Here is a 16,422-nt window from a genome sequence, read left to right as displayed (position 1 = left end):
AGAGCAATTGAAATTTCTTCTTTAGTATTTTTTATATTTTTAGAATTAAAAAATAAATAATAGTTAATTATATTTTATCATTTGATCACAATAATTGAATATATTATAATTCTATCATTCTATGGACGATCTATTATATCCAAAGACCAATTGAAATTTTTATTTAATAACTGTTTTTTATATTTTTTGAATTAAAAAATAATTAATTAATTAATTAATTAAATTTTATCATTTGATCACAATGATTGAATATATTATAATTCTATGTATGATCTATCATATCTACAAAGCAATTGAAATGTCTTTTTTAATAACTATTTTTTGAATATATTATATAATATTTATTTTTATATAATTTTTGGAAATAAATAATAAATAATTATTGATTATATTTTTACTTAGAAGTTGTGCCAATGCATGTTTTATGGTTGGATAGGAGAGTTGGGTTTTTCCATCCCATAAAACATTAAAACTTAAGAATTATAATTTATAAATTATAGTTGAGCATAGGATTTTTAATGAAATTATAATTAACTACAATATATTTTTTTATAAAACCATTAAAATATATTAATTTAATGTATATACACATCATTGAGGTCTTATATTTAGTGTTATTGATGTATTTTTATGATTTATTAAAGTATTTATAATGTTTCCAAGCATATCTATGCATATCTTAGTTTTTCTCTGATACGCATGTATATCCAAGGCATATCCCAATATGTCTCTTAAAATTATCTTTCCGATACACTTGGCGTTTCCGATACTTTAAACCTTGGTCGTAACAAATGTGGGTGATCGGATAAATGGGTTAGATCTGGACCCAAAGCAATGACTACTTATTTTTTCCGAGTTCTCGCGGTCAATTAATAGGTTCATAAAAATCCATGAATCAAAACCAATTGGTCAAGTGGTTGATCGATTTGGTTTTTAATCAGCTGGGTTCTTTCATTTCTTAGTTATATATATTATATGTATATTTTACATATACCACCATTTTCTAAGAAACACCAAACCAAAATCAAACCAATTGGTTTGATTACCAAAACTTTTTGTTTGGTTCAGTTTTTGGGTTTTTGTTGAACACCTCAACTAGTATGCATAAAATATAAAAACCTCCCTTGTTTTTTTAATAATCTTCCCCATGTTTTTGATCCTCACAAAAAACTCCCCTAACCTTTTTTAAAAAAAAAGGTATAAATACCTCCCCTCCTTTAATTTTCCTCATGGAAAATACCATATTTTAGTCTGGCATAACATTTTAATCTTTTAAAATACTAGATTTACCCTTAACCAACTCTTGGGAGGGGGATGCATCTCTTTCTCTCTCTCTCTCTCTCTCTGACTCATTGGGTTTGTGTTGAACAAATGGTTTCAAATTTAGGAGAGAAATGGAAATTAAAAGGGACAAAAGGAAGTACAGTAAGGAAAGTAAAAAAAAGAATTAGTGTTGCTCACAATAGTTGTCAAGGGAATTCCAATGAAAAATGTGGAGAGATGGTGCAAGATCATGAAATATGGGGGGTTAAGAAAGTGTTTTGTAGTGTGGATGAGAAATTGGCTGATGAGTTTTTATCCACATCACGTCATAATAGGAGAATTGTTTTGTATTGTGGAAAAAAAGGGTGAACTGAATCACAACACACCCCCCATAGGCATTATGCGATATCATTATCTATAATACAAATAATTAATAAATTAGTGAAAGAATTTATAAAAATTAATTATAATTACAAAAAATTATGAGTATTACTTTTTAAATATAATTAGCAAAAATTAAAAGTAATAGGAATTATATAAAATTATATAGTTTTAATAAAACAATACAGCATTAAGATAAAAAATATTAATTAGATAGATAAAAGATGAAAAATTAATAAAAATTATTGGATGAAATAATAGATGATAGGGTAAAATGAGAAGCATAAAATCATCTTTAAAAAAATCACCGCCACGGAAGGGAACAACCCTTGGTTTTTTTGGTGTGGATGAGAAAATGCAATATAGAATGTGGATCAGTCCATGCTACAGCCTAACTGAATGCCACTTATTTCGTGGAATGGACCAAACTGTGGTCTACGTCACAAGATAATCACATTTCCAAACACTGCCTAAGTTGTGTTGTTGGTCAATGTTGCAATCAATCCATGCTACAGCTCGGGGTGAACTTTTGCCAAAATTTGAATGGACCCAATCAGAACCATTGTAAAATGTTTATGGGCCAAATGCAAAACCCGGCCCTTGAATAGGTCTAGTTGCAATGTTGTGATTATGCAATGTTCCAACATGATCTAACACTATACATCTCAAACATGGTGCCTCCTAATTTTATCATTATGCAATGTTTGATGATTGAAAGTGCATACCTGATACATTTGATACAATTTATGGCATCGTCGTTTAACTGGGATAGGATTTGCTACCCACCAGGTGTTTCCACATCCTTACCCACGGGACATTACAGCTGCGTATTGGGAATATCTCCCTTGTCATTCATGGGGAAATGTTCCCAATACAAGGCGGTGGTGTTCTGTGAGTCGGGATGTGGGAACAGTTTGTGAGTAGCAGATCTGGAGTGGTATTTCTCAATCTTTTCCAATAATAATTTGAAGCTTTGTTGAGATATTTCAAGGAAAAAATGAAGGAAAAAAGGGCTTTACACCACTGCAGATATTTCTGTGAAGATTGGTATCAAGTGGGTAAAGTGTCCTGATTTTGATGTATGCTTTGAATGTTTCTCTGCTGGGGCTGAATTTAATACAGGGCTGTGGTTGGTCACATGACTGATAAAACTCTTTCCCTCTCTTAAATACCTCACTGGTTTCTGTGTTTTTAGCATGACCTTACATGGTTTGTTGAGTAGCTATCCATCATTTTTTTTTTGTTGGCATTTGGCAAACTGGTAAAGAATATGGAAGTTGGGCTGTCTTTTATGATTTTGTCACATTTCCCCCTCAAACATGACCTCTATTTTACCTGCTTATTCTACTCCTCTTTGGGATGATCCTGGCCTATGAGTTATTTTTTGCTCAATAGCAAGACTGATTGGAAGAGGCTGCTAGGAATTGGATTTACAACATCAATGGGTTATTTTATTTTATTTTTTTTCACTTAGTTTTGTGAATTCTGTGTTTGGTTTGAAGGAAAAAGGTAGGGAATTGTATAGGTTTCCCTACCTTTTCCTTCAAACCAAACACAACATTAGGAAAGTGGGCCTCAAAATAGCCATTGTTTTCTGTTCTGCTTTCTATATTTTTATGAACTCTGCATCTGAAAGTCACAAGGAAATGGTGTGAGAAGCATACAAAGAAAGTATCATAACGTCTGAAATAGGGCAGTTCAGTGCACAAGGCTCCCAACAATGTGGGGTCTGGGGAGGGAGAGATGTATGCAGCCTTACCCCTGCACATACAGAGAGGTTGTTTCCAAACCATAATGTCTGAAATGCAAGTCAAAATAGATAGAAGCTAGGAGTGAGGGTTACCCTGCTACACAGCCATAGGGTTCAGCTAATCCAAATTACACTAAAACAAGGTAAAAAACAACCATGAGTATTGCTATTTTTTTTTTAATTTCCTTAGTAGAGCAAGATTTTAGATATTAACTGTACAACAGTTGGGTTGCTCCATTGGAACCTGAGTGACCAGGGTTCAAATATTGGAAACAACCTCTCTATGTTTGTGTACATCTGTCCCTCCATAGACCCCGCATTGGCAGGAGCCTTGTGCACTAAGGCTGCCAATTTCTTTCAATTTTGCTCATTTATTCTCTTTGTATTGATTGAAACCAAATGGTTCATCATCAGCTCTAAGTATACTTCTCGGATGCTTCTAAACTTTGATCCAGTATATTTGTGACCTTCATCAAGAATGCAAGAGAATCATCTTTCTTTGCTGTGGTGGCTGCTCAACCTGTTTCCAAGATGGCTGCAACATTATAACATTTTCTAACTATTTTTAGTTGGGCAATCTCTTGATACTGATTAGCTAGGCTAGGCTGATCACAAAGGTTTGGTCATGCAACAAGGGTATTGATGAAGGGAAATTTGGCCCGACCTCGCCATCACTCGACGCGTGGCAAAAGCGAACAGCTCGGGGCAATAGAGCGCCCAAAACACAAGCACCAAAAGAAAAAGGAGCACGAGCTCCCTACTAGGAGCCCGAGCTCCCTACTAAGAACCCGAGCTCCCTGCTAGGAGCCCGAGCTCGCTACTAAGGACCCGAGCTCCCTACAAGGAGCCCGAGCTCGCTACTAAGGACCCGAGCTCCCTACAAGGAGCCCGAGTTCGCTACTAAGGACCCGAGCTCCCTACTAGGAGCTCGATCTCTCTCCTGGGCCATAAACCTCACCAGGCCGTGACCCGAGCTGGCCCATGGAAGCTCGGAGCATTCCCCAAACCGAACTCAAGACTTTGTCCCCCCCCCGTTACTCCGGCACTTCGCCTCCGAAACGACAGACTAACCAAGCGTACCATACCTAACACCAAGGATGTCCGTTTCCAAGGGCAGTGCACCTGACTGATTTGGGATCTGATGCTTGACAGCCACACTTCAAACGGCCTCCTACCACCGCCACCTGCCACCGTCGTCACCGGCCACAGAAACGGCTCCGACAAAAGGAGCAGTGGCGGTTCTGCCCGGACAGAAGGGATGACATCCAAACTGGTAGGAGCTCAGAGATAGTCAGGCGCGATCTAACAGAAGCCTGGAAGTGAGTGCGCGAGGTGGTTATAAAAGGCTTCCTACCCCCCAAGAACAAGGTATGCAAACTTTGCGCTATCTGGTTTATCTTGCCTTTGAAGGATTCTAACTTGAGCTTCGGAGCCTCTACACCGGGTTCTCCCCGGAGCTTCTTCATCTCCCCCGTTTCAGGTCCCCAGTTACTCAATTCAGAGGCAAGGTCGTTGACAGCTAAGACCGGCCGGATTGCGCATCATCAATTGGCGCCGTCTGTGGGAAAACGCTTCAAAAAGCCTCCCTCCAAACTCTCATACCCCCTTTTTTCTTCTTCAAAAAACCCAATGCTCATGGCCTCTTCCAGCAACGCCGGACGCGGCACAAAGAAAAACACCACCGGGGAACGGCTTCAAGTTCCCGTGGTGTGCGTTGGACAGTTCACCATCCCCCTTTCGGTGGATGGAATCCCTAGTTTAAGTGTGCCACAAGCAGTGGCGCCCATAAACCTCCCTGCCACAAGCATCCCCTTTCCTCCCCGTATTGAGACAACCTTTACTGAATCGACTGCCGTCCCCCTGGCAGCTAGCCAAAACCGGTTGGACGACCTGATGCAGTGCATGCAGGCAATGCAAGCCCAAATGCAACAGTTTCAGCAACACCAGCTTCACCAGCACCAGGTGCTGCACAACATCTCCCAGTATCACTATCAACAGCAGTTCCCCCAACTGCCACTGAACCAACCACTACTTCCACCTCGCCACCCTGCTCCGAGGCCGGCCAAGGCCTCCCCGCAGGATGGACGCCCCCACCAAGGCAAGGCCTCCAGGCCCCAGAACCCCCCTAATAGCCAGGCCTCTTCCCCAGGTCGAAGAGAGAAAAAAGCCATCCCCGCCTCGTAGCTCGCAGGCGGGTCGGGCACATCGCCCGCGAGAGCGGCACCTCGGTGCTCCAAGCCCGAGTTCCCACTCGCGGGAAACCGATTCAGCGCACTGGCAGCAGCGGACTACCAGCATTCCGGGCCCATTGAGCTCGGCAGCACGGAGGCCAGCAGTGCGGGTACAAGGCCCACTCAACAGCGAAGGTGTCAGCGAAGTTGCCGAACCGCCACCCGTGTCCTGTCAGAGCTCAGAGGCAAAGAGACGAGCTCGGACGAGGCAGGAGTCACCCCGATTCTCTCAGTTCCCTCCCCCCTCGCCTCAGAACTCCTGGCGGTCCCCTTGCCCAGAGATTTTAAACTCCCGCCTCTGGACAAGTATGACGGGTCCTTCGACCCCAACGACCACATTGACGCTTTCCAGTCCCAAATGCACCTCGCTAGGGCCAGCGAATCATGCATGTGCGTGGCCTTCACCACCATCCTCCGGGGGGTAGCCCGCACTTGGTACAGGAACCTGGCCCCCGGGTCGATAAAGTGCTGAGCTCAGTTCGTGCAGGTCTTCACCGCACACTTTGTCACCAGCAAACGGTGCCCCAGAGCGGAGGAAAGCATCTTCGGAGTAGTCCAAAGGGAAGGAGAATCCATACGGGGCTACATCAAGCGATTCAACGAAGCATGCTTGCAGATACCGCGGTTAGACCCCGCGGTGCAGCTCGCGGCGACAAAAAGAGGGGTAACGCACAAAGAATTCAAATGGCACATGGTAACTAACCAGCCCGCAACCGTGGCCGAATTCCTCAAGCTCGCGGACAAGTTCATGAGGACAGAGGAAGAAATCAACCAACGAACCGAGGGCGGAAACGAGAAAAGAAAGAGGGAAGGTGAGCCCTCTAACCCAGTCGACCGGAAAAACCCGGCCCGAGAGCCGAAGCCGAACCAATCATTCCGAGCTCCCCTAGCAGTTCGGACGGATTACACGCCACTGAACACAAGGCGGACCGAGATCTTAATGACGATCAAGGACGCCCCATACGTGAAGTGGCCACCCCGCCTAAAGGGAAATCCGAACGAAAGAAATAAGAATTTGTATTGTAGTTTCCATAGAGATCATGGTCACAGTACCGAGCAGTGCAATAATCTCCGGGACGAGATAGAGGGGCTCATCCGTCGTGGATACTTGAGAAACTTTGTCCAGCACAACAATAATAACAATAAGACAGATCGGCCAGGCGAGCACGAAAAGGATGCCCCCGAATCTAGCAGCAGGCCTGCCGAACCATTACAGCGATAGCCTCCGGCGGAGAGGCCAGTTCGGGGAACCATCCATGTAATTGTGGGAGGTTCGGTGGTAGCAAAGTGTACCTCGGCAGCAGCTCGGACTTCAGTTCGTGAAGCGGCCCTCGAGGAGCGGAACCCTCCAAAGAGACCAAAGACCGAAGAACCAATCTTCTTCACGGAGGACGACGCGCGAGGAGTCTGCTACCCCCACGATGACGCGCTTGTCATTAAACTAAGGATCAGCGACTTTGAGGTCAGACGCGTACTCGTAGATTCGGGCAGCTCGGCAGACATCCTCTTTAAATCAACGTTTGACCAGCTACAGCTACGGAGGAGCGAACTAAAGCCTGCGAACACTCCCCTGGTGGGTTTCAGCGAAGAGGAAGTCAGGCCCCTCGGGAAAATAACAGTACCTATGGAAGGCACATGGCCTTGTGCGGTTAGGCTCAACCATGACTTCCTGGTGGTCGCGACCCCCTCCCCATACAATGCCATAATAGGGCGGCCGATCACGCATATCCTACGGGCGGTGGTCTCCACCTACTATTTGGCCATGAAGTTCCCTACGGACTTCGGTGTGGGGGTAGCGTGGGGCGACCAGCTCGAGTCCCGCAAGTGTTATGTTGCCGCCCTGAAGGGAAAAACCAAGGCAGCCGGCGACCTCGATCTGGAGCGGCCTGCGGAGCAAGGCGAGGAACGAGCTTCGCCCACAGAAGAAACAATCGCAATCCCGACTTCGCCTATGGACCCAGCTCGCACACTCCAGATTGGTGCTTCCATCGAAGAACCCCTACGGACCGAACTGGTGAGTTTTGTATTTCAAAATTTAGATATTTTTGCATGGTCCGCGGGCGATATGCCCGGTATTGACCCTGGCCTTATAACTCACAAACTCAACACTGACCCTATAGTCAGACCCATTAGACAGAAGAAACGCAACTTAGCCCCAGAGCGTTGGAGGGCGGTCGACGAGGAGGTCGAGAAGCTCCTCGCAGCAGACTTCGTAAGGGAGGTCCATTACCCGAGCTGGTTGGCCAACCCTGTGCTGATAAAAAAGGCGAACGGCAAGTGGCGCATGTGCGTCGACTACACCGAGCTTTCCCGAAAGATTGCTTCCCCCTCCCCAGAATTGACCGCCTAGTGGATGCGACCTCGGGACATGAGTTGCTAAGCTTCCTGGACACCTACTCAGGCTACAACCAAATCCGGATGGACCGGTCCGATGAGGAAAAAACCAACTTCATAACCGAGTTCGGGCTGTACTGTTACAAGGTCATGCCCTTCGGATTAAAAAATGCCGGGGCGACCTTCCAAAGACTTGTAAATAGGCTGTTTCGACCCATGATTGGCACCAAGATAGAGTGCTATGTAGACGACATGGTCGTCAAGACACAGTTTTCACAAGAATTAATACAAGACTTAGATTCTGTCTTCCAAATCCTGCGCTAGTTTAGCATGAAATTGAACCCCAACAAATGTGTCTTTGGCGTCACCTCGGGCAAATTCCTAGGCTACATTGTCAATCGGCGCGGTATTGAGGCCAACCCGGACAAGATAAAAGCCATCCTAGATATGAGACCACCTCGGAAAGTAAAAGAAATTCAGAGGCTAAATGGCCGCGTAGCCGCTCTAAGCCGCTTCATGTCCAAGTCAGCAGACCGCTGCCTACCTTTCTTCAAAGCAATCAAAGGCAAAGGGTTCGAGTGGACCCAAGATTGCCAGCTCGCGTTTGACGAGCTAAAAGGTTATCTCGCCAGTGTGCCAACCTTAGCTCGGCCCGAGGAGGGCGAGGTCTTAGAACTGTACCTTTCGGCAAGCGACGAGGTGGTCAGTTCGGTACTAATAAAGGAAACAGACCGGGTCCAGCGACCCATATATTATGTTAGTAAAATTTTGCAGGGAGCAGAGACAAGGTACCCGTAGATAGAAAAGCTAGCATATGCATTGGTGATAGCAGCTCGGAAACTCCGCCCGTACTTCCAGGCTCACACCGTCATCGTCCTGACCGATAAACCTCTGAGACAAGTTTTACTCAAACCCAAGGTTTCCGGTCGACTGACGAAGTGGGCCATTGAACTCAGCGAGTACGATCTCCAGTACAAGCCGAGAACTGCCATTAAGGCCCAAGCCTTGGCAGATTTTATCGCAGAATGCACGTTTAGCCCCGAAGCCCCTGAGTCGGTCGAGCCCGAGGTCCCCAGTTCGGGCGAGCTCGGAGCTCCCAAGCCAATCGAGTCCGAACCCCGTGGAGTAGCAGCCAGCGTAGCATCTCTCCTGGTTAGACCAAGCGCGAACTGGGATGAGGAGCCCTGGATCCTTCACGTACATGGCTCCTCGAACCAGCAAGGCAGCGGGGTTGGAATAGTGTTACGCGGCCCGAGCGGGACAAGGTTGGAATACGCACTACGCTTTGAGTTCGCAGCGTCCAACAACGAGGCAGAGTACGAGGCACTGATAGCCGGGCTGAACCTAGCACACAAGGTTGGAGCAAAGCACGTAGTTATCTACAGTGATTCCCAACTCGTGGTCAACCAGGTTACGAGCGAATATGAAGCACGCGAGCTCACTATGATTGCATACTTGGCAAAAGTAAAGGAGGCTCTGCTCAACTTCCAGTCACACTTCATCAGGCAAATCCCGAGGTCAGAGAACACTGAGGCCGACACCCTGTCCCGGTTAGCCAGCACGAATCACAACGCCATAAGAACCATGTACATAGAGGACTTACCTCGGCCCAGCATTCTCGGTGGGGCAGGAGAGGTCGCTCCCGTCACCGAAGAAGAGCCGAGCTGGATCGACCCACTCGCGAGCTTCCTACTAGACGGAACCCTCCCCGCAGATCGCAACACAACCAAGAGGGTGCAGCGCCAGGTAGCCAAATACGTCATGATAGACAAACGGTTGTACCGACGATCCTACACGCTCCCCTACCTACGGTGCTTGCGCCCAGCCGAAGCCGAGCTGGTACTCTGCGACACTCATGAAGGCTTGTGCGGCGGACACCTGGGGGGCAGAGCCCTCGCCCAAAAAGCACTACGACAAGGATACTACTGGCCAACGATGAAGACCGAAGCCATCGAGCTCGTCAGAAAATGCGACAAGTGTTAGAAGCATGCCAATATCCACCATCAGCCCGCTGCCGACCTCAAATACCTCACCAGTCCATGGCCCTTCGCCCAGTGGGGCATCGACCTTCTGGGGCCATTCCCACCAGCGACAGGCGGGAGAAAATTCCTAGTGGTGGTAGTAGATTATTTCACAAAGTGGATAGAAGCTGAACCCTTGACAATAATTACAGCACGAAACATACAGAACTTCTTTTGGAAGAACATAGTATGTCGCTTCGGGCTACCTCGGGTACTGATCTCCGACAACGGCAAACAGTTTGAGGATATCAAGTTCCAAGAATGGTGCCAAAGTATGAGAATTAGTCAGAACTTCACGTCGGTCGCACACCTGTAGGCAAATGGCCAAACAGAAGTAATGAACAGAGCCATCCTCCGCGGACTGAAAGCACGATTAGACTGAGCCAAAGGGTTATGGGCAGATGAACTACCAAGTGTTCTATGGGCTCACCGAACCACGGAAAAAACCGCCACAGGAGAGACCCCCTTTAACCTCACCTACGGCACCGAGGCGGTGATCCCGGCGGAAATTGAAGTACCTACGCTGCGACTAGAAGCATATGACGAACAGACAAACGAAGGCGAGTTACGCACCAACCTCGACCTACTGGACGAGGTGAGAAACCTCGCGCACATCCGAACTGCGGCCTACCAGCAAAAAGTGGCTCAGCACTATAATGCCAGAGTAAAGAAGAGGAACTTCTGCATCGGCGACCTGGTTCTCCGTAAGGTCATGGTGCCCGAATCCGGCGTAGGGAAACTTGGACCAAATTGGGAATGACCCTATAGAGTAAAGAAAGCAATCGGGGGGGCATACGAGCTTGAAACCCTAGAGGGAAAACAAGTACCCCAAGCATGGAACATTGTCAACCTAAGGCGATACTACCTATAGACCGCCAAGTATCCCGAAGCCGAGGTAGAAAATGAACTAGTAGAGGACCGAAATAGTCGGTTCGGCACAAAACACAGCTCGAAGACAGGACAACCAACACTTGAGCAAAAAGGCCATTTCATTTCAAATAATGAGGTGTACAAAAAAAAGGCCATTTCATTTCATTTTTTACAAGTCCGGGGCTACTTCTTCGTTATCAGAAGCCACTTCAACGATACCCGAAGGCCCTGCCTCCCCCTCGGAGTCCGGTTCACCATCCGCAGCGTTGGCCATCTCCTGAGTAATACGCGAAGTGGATATGGTGCTGATGTCGAGCTCGGGGTACGTATTCCGGATCATTCACCGGCTTAGCTTGAAACCCCTCCTGTAGGAGTCCACCATCAGATCATCGAAGTCTGGCGAAGCAATATAATCACTAACAGCTTTCTTCTTCGCATCTTCGATGCCTTGAGAGAAGATCTGAGTCCTCTCCCTGATATCCTCCTGAAGATACTCGACCTGATGCTGTAGGTCCAGCTTCAATTCCGCCATATGTTTCACAACCACTCCCATAGCCTCAGCATCTTTCTGAGACCTCGCCTGCCTAGACCGTGCGAGGCGAGCAGCCTCCTCAGCAGCACGAGCAGCCTCCTCGGCAGCTCGTGCCTGCCTCGAGCTCCTCTCCACTTGGTTCGCCAAGGCGTGAATAGAAGAGTTCACCTATCGAAAGGAAACAAGTGATCAGAGGAACGAATAGAAGAATAAAAGTCAAACTCTAAAAAAGGGAGATCACTTACCACCATGGCATGGGTAACGGCACGGCAGGCCACTTGGTGCAGAGGAAGATCGGTCCACGCCGTGAATTCCTCGGGGAAAATGGCCTCCTTACTCCTCTGAAGAGCGTGAGTAGGCGACAGCACACTCCTAAAGTCCCCCGGGGCCCCCGAGCCTGATGGCCCAGCTCGCGTTTGGGCAGACCCGGAGTAGGCGGGAGCCCCCGTGTGAGTAGTTTCGGCGTAAGGAGCCCCCGCCGGCTCCTGCATAGGAGGAACCATCTCGGGCTCCATAGGCTGATCCTCCGTCGAATAGTCCGGCACCTCGGGCTCCGCACCCTGGGGTAGCTCGACGCGAGTTCGCTTAGCCACCTGTTTTCTCCTCTTCATGCCCTGGAACAAGTGCCCACCTCGAGTCCCTCGAGAGTCCATCGCACCTGCGAAAAGGAGTTCGGCATTAGTAAAACAAGCAAAGGAAGAGCAAGACAGGATCGCTAAGGGAAGATGTTAGACAGTTTTGTATGCCCTTAGCTTCAATCAGAATGATGTACTTTATGAGTTTATTGTAAATGAATAAAGATACATATTTGATTCATGTTCCCTTGGTATGTTTCTGTGTAATACCCTTAAACTGGACACTTAATGAGACTCGTGTTAGTTTAGAATGTTCACAGCCAGTGGGTCGGTCTGGGGAGACCTATCCTGACAAGGCTGACACTGTGGTGCCACCAAGTCGGTTGGGGTGGCCTGTCTCAGCTGCCAGGGTGAGACCCTAGGCACATACAGTGTAGGATTAATTGAATCTTTGAACTGGACCAGATTTCCAGTATTGCCCTGGACCTTGGAGATTGATGGGCAAAACTGGAAAGTTACACCCGACCCCTAGACTCGATTATGATACTACACTAGGTGTCGGATTGGGCTGTCTTTGATGTACCAATCAGTGAGATCCTTAGCGGGGGTCAAAACCTGGGTATGTTGGGATAGTCCGAGAATTCATCTGAGTGGGTGATCATAGTGACAGGATCAGCCCCTTTGTCGGACAAAGGTAATGATCGGGGATGCACTCTCACTGATGGAAACCAAGACTGCCGGCAGCCGATTTCAACCGTTGAGATTTGTTTTGCAAAATATATTTTATATATGATATAAAAGTATATATGTATGGTTTCTAAATTGTTTGCAAGAAGGTTTTAATTCCCGGGATCCATATAAGTGGAGAGTGCAACACTGTTCCTTGCAGCCGAGGGAGAGGTCCTCTCTTGTCGGGCAGTTTATGATCATTATGGGCTGAGAGGTTAAGTGTAAGACCATTGAGGATAATGCCTGATGGGCTAATCTTGCATCTGCGCACAGTCCCTGGGTGTTACAAGGTGGCTTGGCCCAGGGACCACTTAGTGTAAGTGTTGGGCCCATAGAGCTCATTTGATGGGTTTCAGGGGGTACACTGTCTTCAGCAGTGCATTCGGCTAGGCCTTGTAACAAAGGCTGGGCTGAACCCATGTGGCTGATGTGTAGATCAATGCTTGGGTCCCACGCCATACAAGGAAGCCCAACTGGGCAGCAATTTGGAAGGTTTTTTTGAGTACATAACCTTAATGGGCCTTAAGCCCATTTCGAACTGGGCTGATTTGATCAGTCATTTAAAGGGGGCGAATTCTGAAGTGGGTCAGCTAAAAGGATTGGGCTTAGACCCTATCCACTCAGAGAGTCCAAGATCTAAATAAGATTTAGATTTGGAAACCTCCTAATTAGATTAGGAGACAGCTGATCTGATTTGCAGATAAGATAAGGATTATCCCTTATCACTAAGGGACTTCTAACCCAAATATGATTTGGATTAGCAACTCCTAATCTGATTAGGAGCTGATCCCTTTGAGATTATAAAAGGGGAAGGGGGCGGCAGCCTTTCACAACATCATCAATAGCATTCTTCTCTTCAAGAAAGAGAGATTAAGAGATTTCCTGCATACTACGAATTCTCTTCTACCGCCACCTTCCTGCCATTGCCATTCCTTCAGTTCGATCTCCAGTTCTTGGGAGCAATCAAGATTGGATCTTGATTTCAATCTTTTGGGAAAAGATTGATTGGAGCTGTACTCACAAGCCGTCCAGTTGATTCTTGCAAAGGGTCAAGTTCTTTTGAAGAACATTGCTGATTCTGCTCCATCCTTCACTGCGCCATCTTCAGTGGGAGCAGATTTTGGATCCTTCCTTGGGCGTGAACACCTCCATTGGGAGATAGTATTTCTCCGTATCAGGTATAATCCTCTCCCACTCCTTTTGGTTCAGATCTGGTTCAGTTTATGGTTGAAGATTGATCATTGAAAATATGATTTTCTAAATGGGGAATACGATTCCCAGTTGAAGGGAGAGATAAAATTTTTGAAATTCGCCCCTTATTCTGCAATCTTTGGGCGTCCATAGGATGGATCTCTCATCCCTTCAGAAGAACCTACCCGAACTCAAGCCAGCAACAACGAGCTTGGCCTCCGTCAGATACTATTGACACTTCAGCCCAAGCCGCGCCCATTGACGGAGGCCCTTCACCGTCTCTTTGTCAAGTGTGACGCCAGAGTCGGGAGCGGCCATCCCCCAACCGGTCTGAAATGGCCACCCCAGCGCACTTCGCACCCCGAAATAGTCCCGCTTCCACGTCGGGACCTTATTAAGGAGTTCGTGTAAGAGCTTGAAGCCAGGGCGAGGAGACAGGTAGTATGCCCGCCTATGCCCAGGAAGGGGACCCGCTTGCTTTTTAAGCATTAAAATAGAAGAAAAAATCTCCAAGTCCAAAGAAAAGTTCTCCTCGCAGAATAGGGAGATCGTCCCTACTAAATTCCTAATGGAGTTCGGGTGAAGTTAGCCGACCGTCACACCGAAGTGGTTTAGGACCTCGACAAGAAGAGGATGGAAAGGCAGCCGCAGCCCCGCAGCGAGCTGCTCCCGGAATATCATGATCTCATCAGGACCATGTTCCCAAGGAAAGCTACCCGTAGGGATAAAGTAGGCGAACTCCCTGGGCAAGTTATAGTAGTTTATGAGGGATTGGAGTCCCTCAGGCGTCATGGTCGAAGGTCCGAACTGGTCTGGAGCCCGACCCCGACGAGAGGTGGACGCAAAACTACCCGAGGCCCCTCGACCTATGGGTTCAACCTCTTCCTCAAGATCTACATCAGGCTCGCTAGGACTACCGGGGGATGCAAAATGATTTGTAGAACCTGCATCAGACCCGCTTGGACTGTCTGAGCCATCCGAGCTAGACATCAGGGCGTAGAAGACGGGTTCCAGGAAAAGAACTCACCCGGGAAGAAGACTGGAGCAGACCACGAAAGCTCGAACAAGAGGAACCTGGGACGCGAGCTGAAGAGCCTGGACGCGAACTGAAACTTTGACGCGAGCTCGAGAGGTACAGTAGCGGCAACTGGGGTCCCCCCCCGCTATTTATATCCACAGCAACCGAAAAACGACGATCCAGATCGAAGCCGATCCAACGGCCCACAATCGTGCTGACCGCACGTCCTCCGAAGCTGAGACGTGACCAGCGCACGCCTTTTCGAAACTGACAGGGTGTCAGCGCATGTCTCCCCACAGTAAAAGCGGCTGCAGTATGATTCCCGAAATTTGAGAAAACGGCTACCGTCACGTCTCCCAAACGCGCGCCTTTTTGAAAAATCAAACCAAAGTGCGCGCCACCAGTTGAATAAAATTCAAATTACGGGCCAAAATCCTCCCGCCTTAGGAACTCCCCGCGCCAAGACCCTTGGCGCAGGGAGTGGGGGGCAATTGATGAAGGGAAATTTGGCCCGACCTCGCCATCACTCGACGCGTGGCAAAAGCGAACAGCTCGGGGCAATAGAGCACCCAAAACACAAGCACCAAAAGAAAAAGGAGCCCGAGCTCCCTACTAGGAGCCCGAGCTCCCTACTAAGAACCCGAGCTCGCTACTAAGGACCCGAGCTCCCTACAAGGAGCCCGAGCTCGCTACTAAGGACCCGAGCTCCCTACAAGGAGCCCGAGCTCTCTCCTGGGCCATAAACCTCACCAGGTCGTGACCCGAGCTGGCCCATGGAAGCTCGGAGCATTCCCCAAACCGAACTCAAGACTTTGTCCCCCCCGTTACTCCGGCACTTCGCCTCCGAAACGACAGACTAACCAAGCGTACCCTACCTGACACCAAGGATGTCCGTTTCCAAGGGCGGTGCACCTGACTGATTTGGGATCTGACGCTTGACAGCCGCACTTCAAATGGCCTCCTGCCACCGCCACCTGCCACCGCCACCTGCCACCGTCGTCACCAGCCGCAGAAACGGCTCCGACAAAAGGAGCAGTGGCGGTTCTGCCCGGACAGAAGGGATGACATCCAAACTGGCAGGAGCTCAGAGATAGTCAGGCGCGATCTGACAGAAGCCTGGAAGTGAGTGCGCGAGGTGGTTATAAAAGGCTCCCTACCCCCCAAGAACAAGGTATGCAAACTTTGCGCTATCTGGTTTATCTTGCCTTTGAAGGATTCTAACTTGAGCTTCGGAGCCTCTACACCGGGTTCTCCCCGGAGCTTCTTCATCTCCCCCGTTTCAGGTCCCCAGTTACTCAATTCAGAGGCAAGGTCGTTGACAGCTAAGACCGGCCAGATTGCGCATCATCAGGTATTGTGAGCATCAAGAAAATGCATACTTGGCCGGGTTGATTCAGAATCGCCACCCATCAATCGAGGAAAGGGAGGAGATGAGTCCTTTTGTTTTAGAATCATTTTTTCTTTTGATAGTGATTTCATACACAAGGCATTGCACTAGTACATTTAGGCAAGGCTTCAAGGGGTTAG

Source organism: Nelumbo nucifera, chromosome 3, assembly GCF_055504915.1.
Source record: "Nelumbo nucifera cultivar China Antique chromosome 3, China Antique-T2T, whole genome shotgun sequence".
NCBI lineage: Eukaryota > Viridiplantae > Streptophyta > Magnoliopsida > Proteales > Nelumbonaceae > Nelumbo > Nelumbo nucifera.
The sequence above is the reverse complement of the archived record's forward strand: the minus strand, read 5'-3'. Positions refer to the sequence as shown.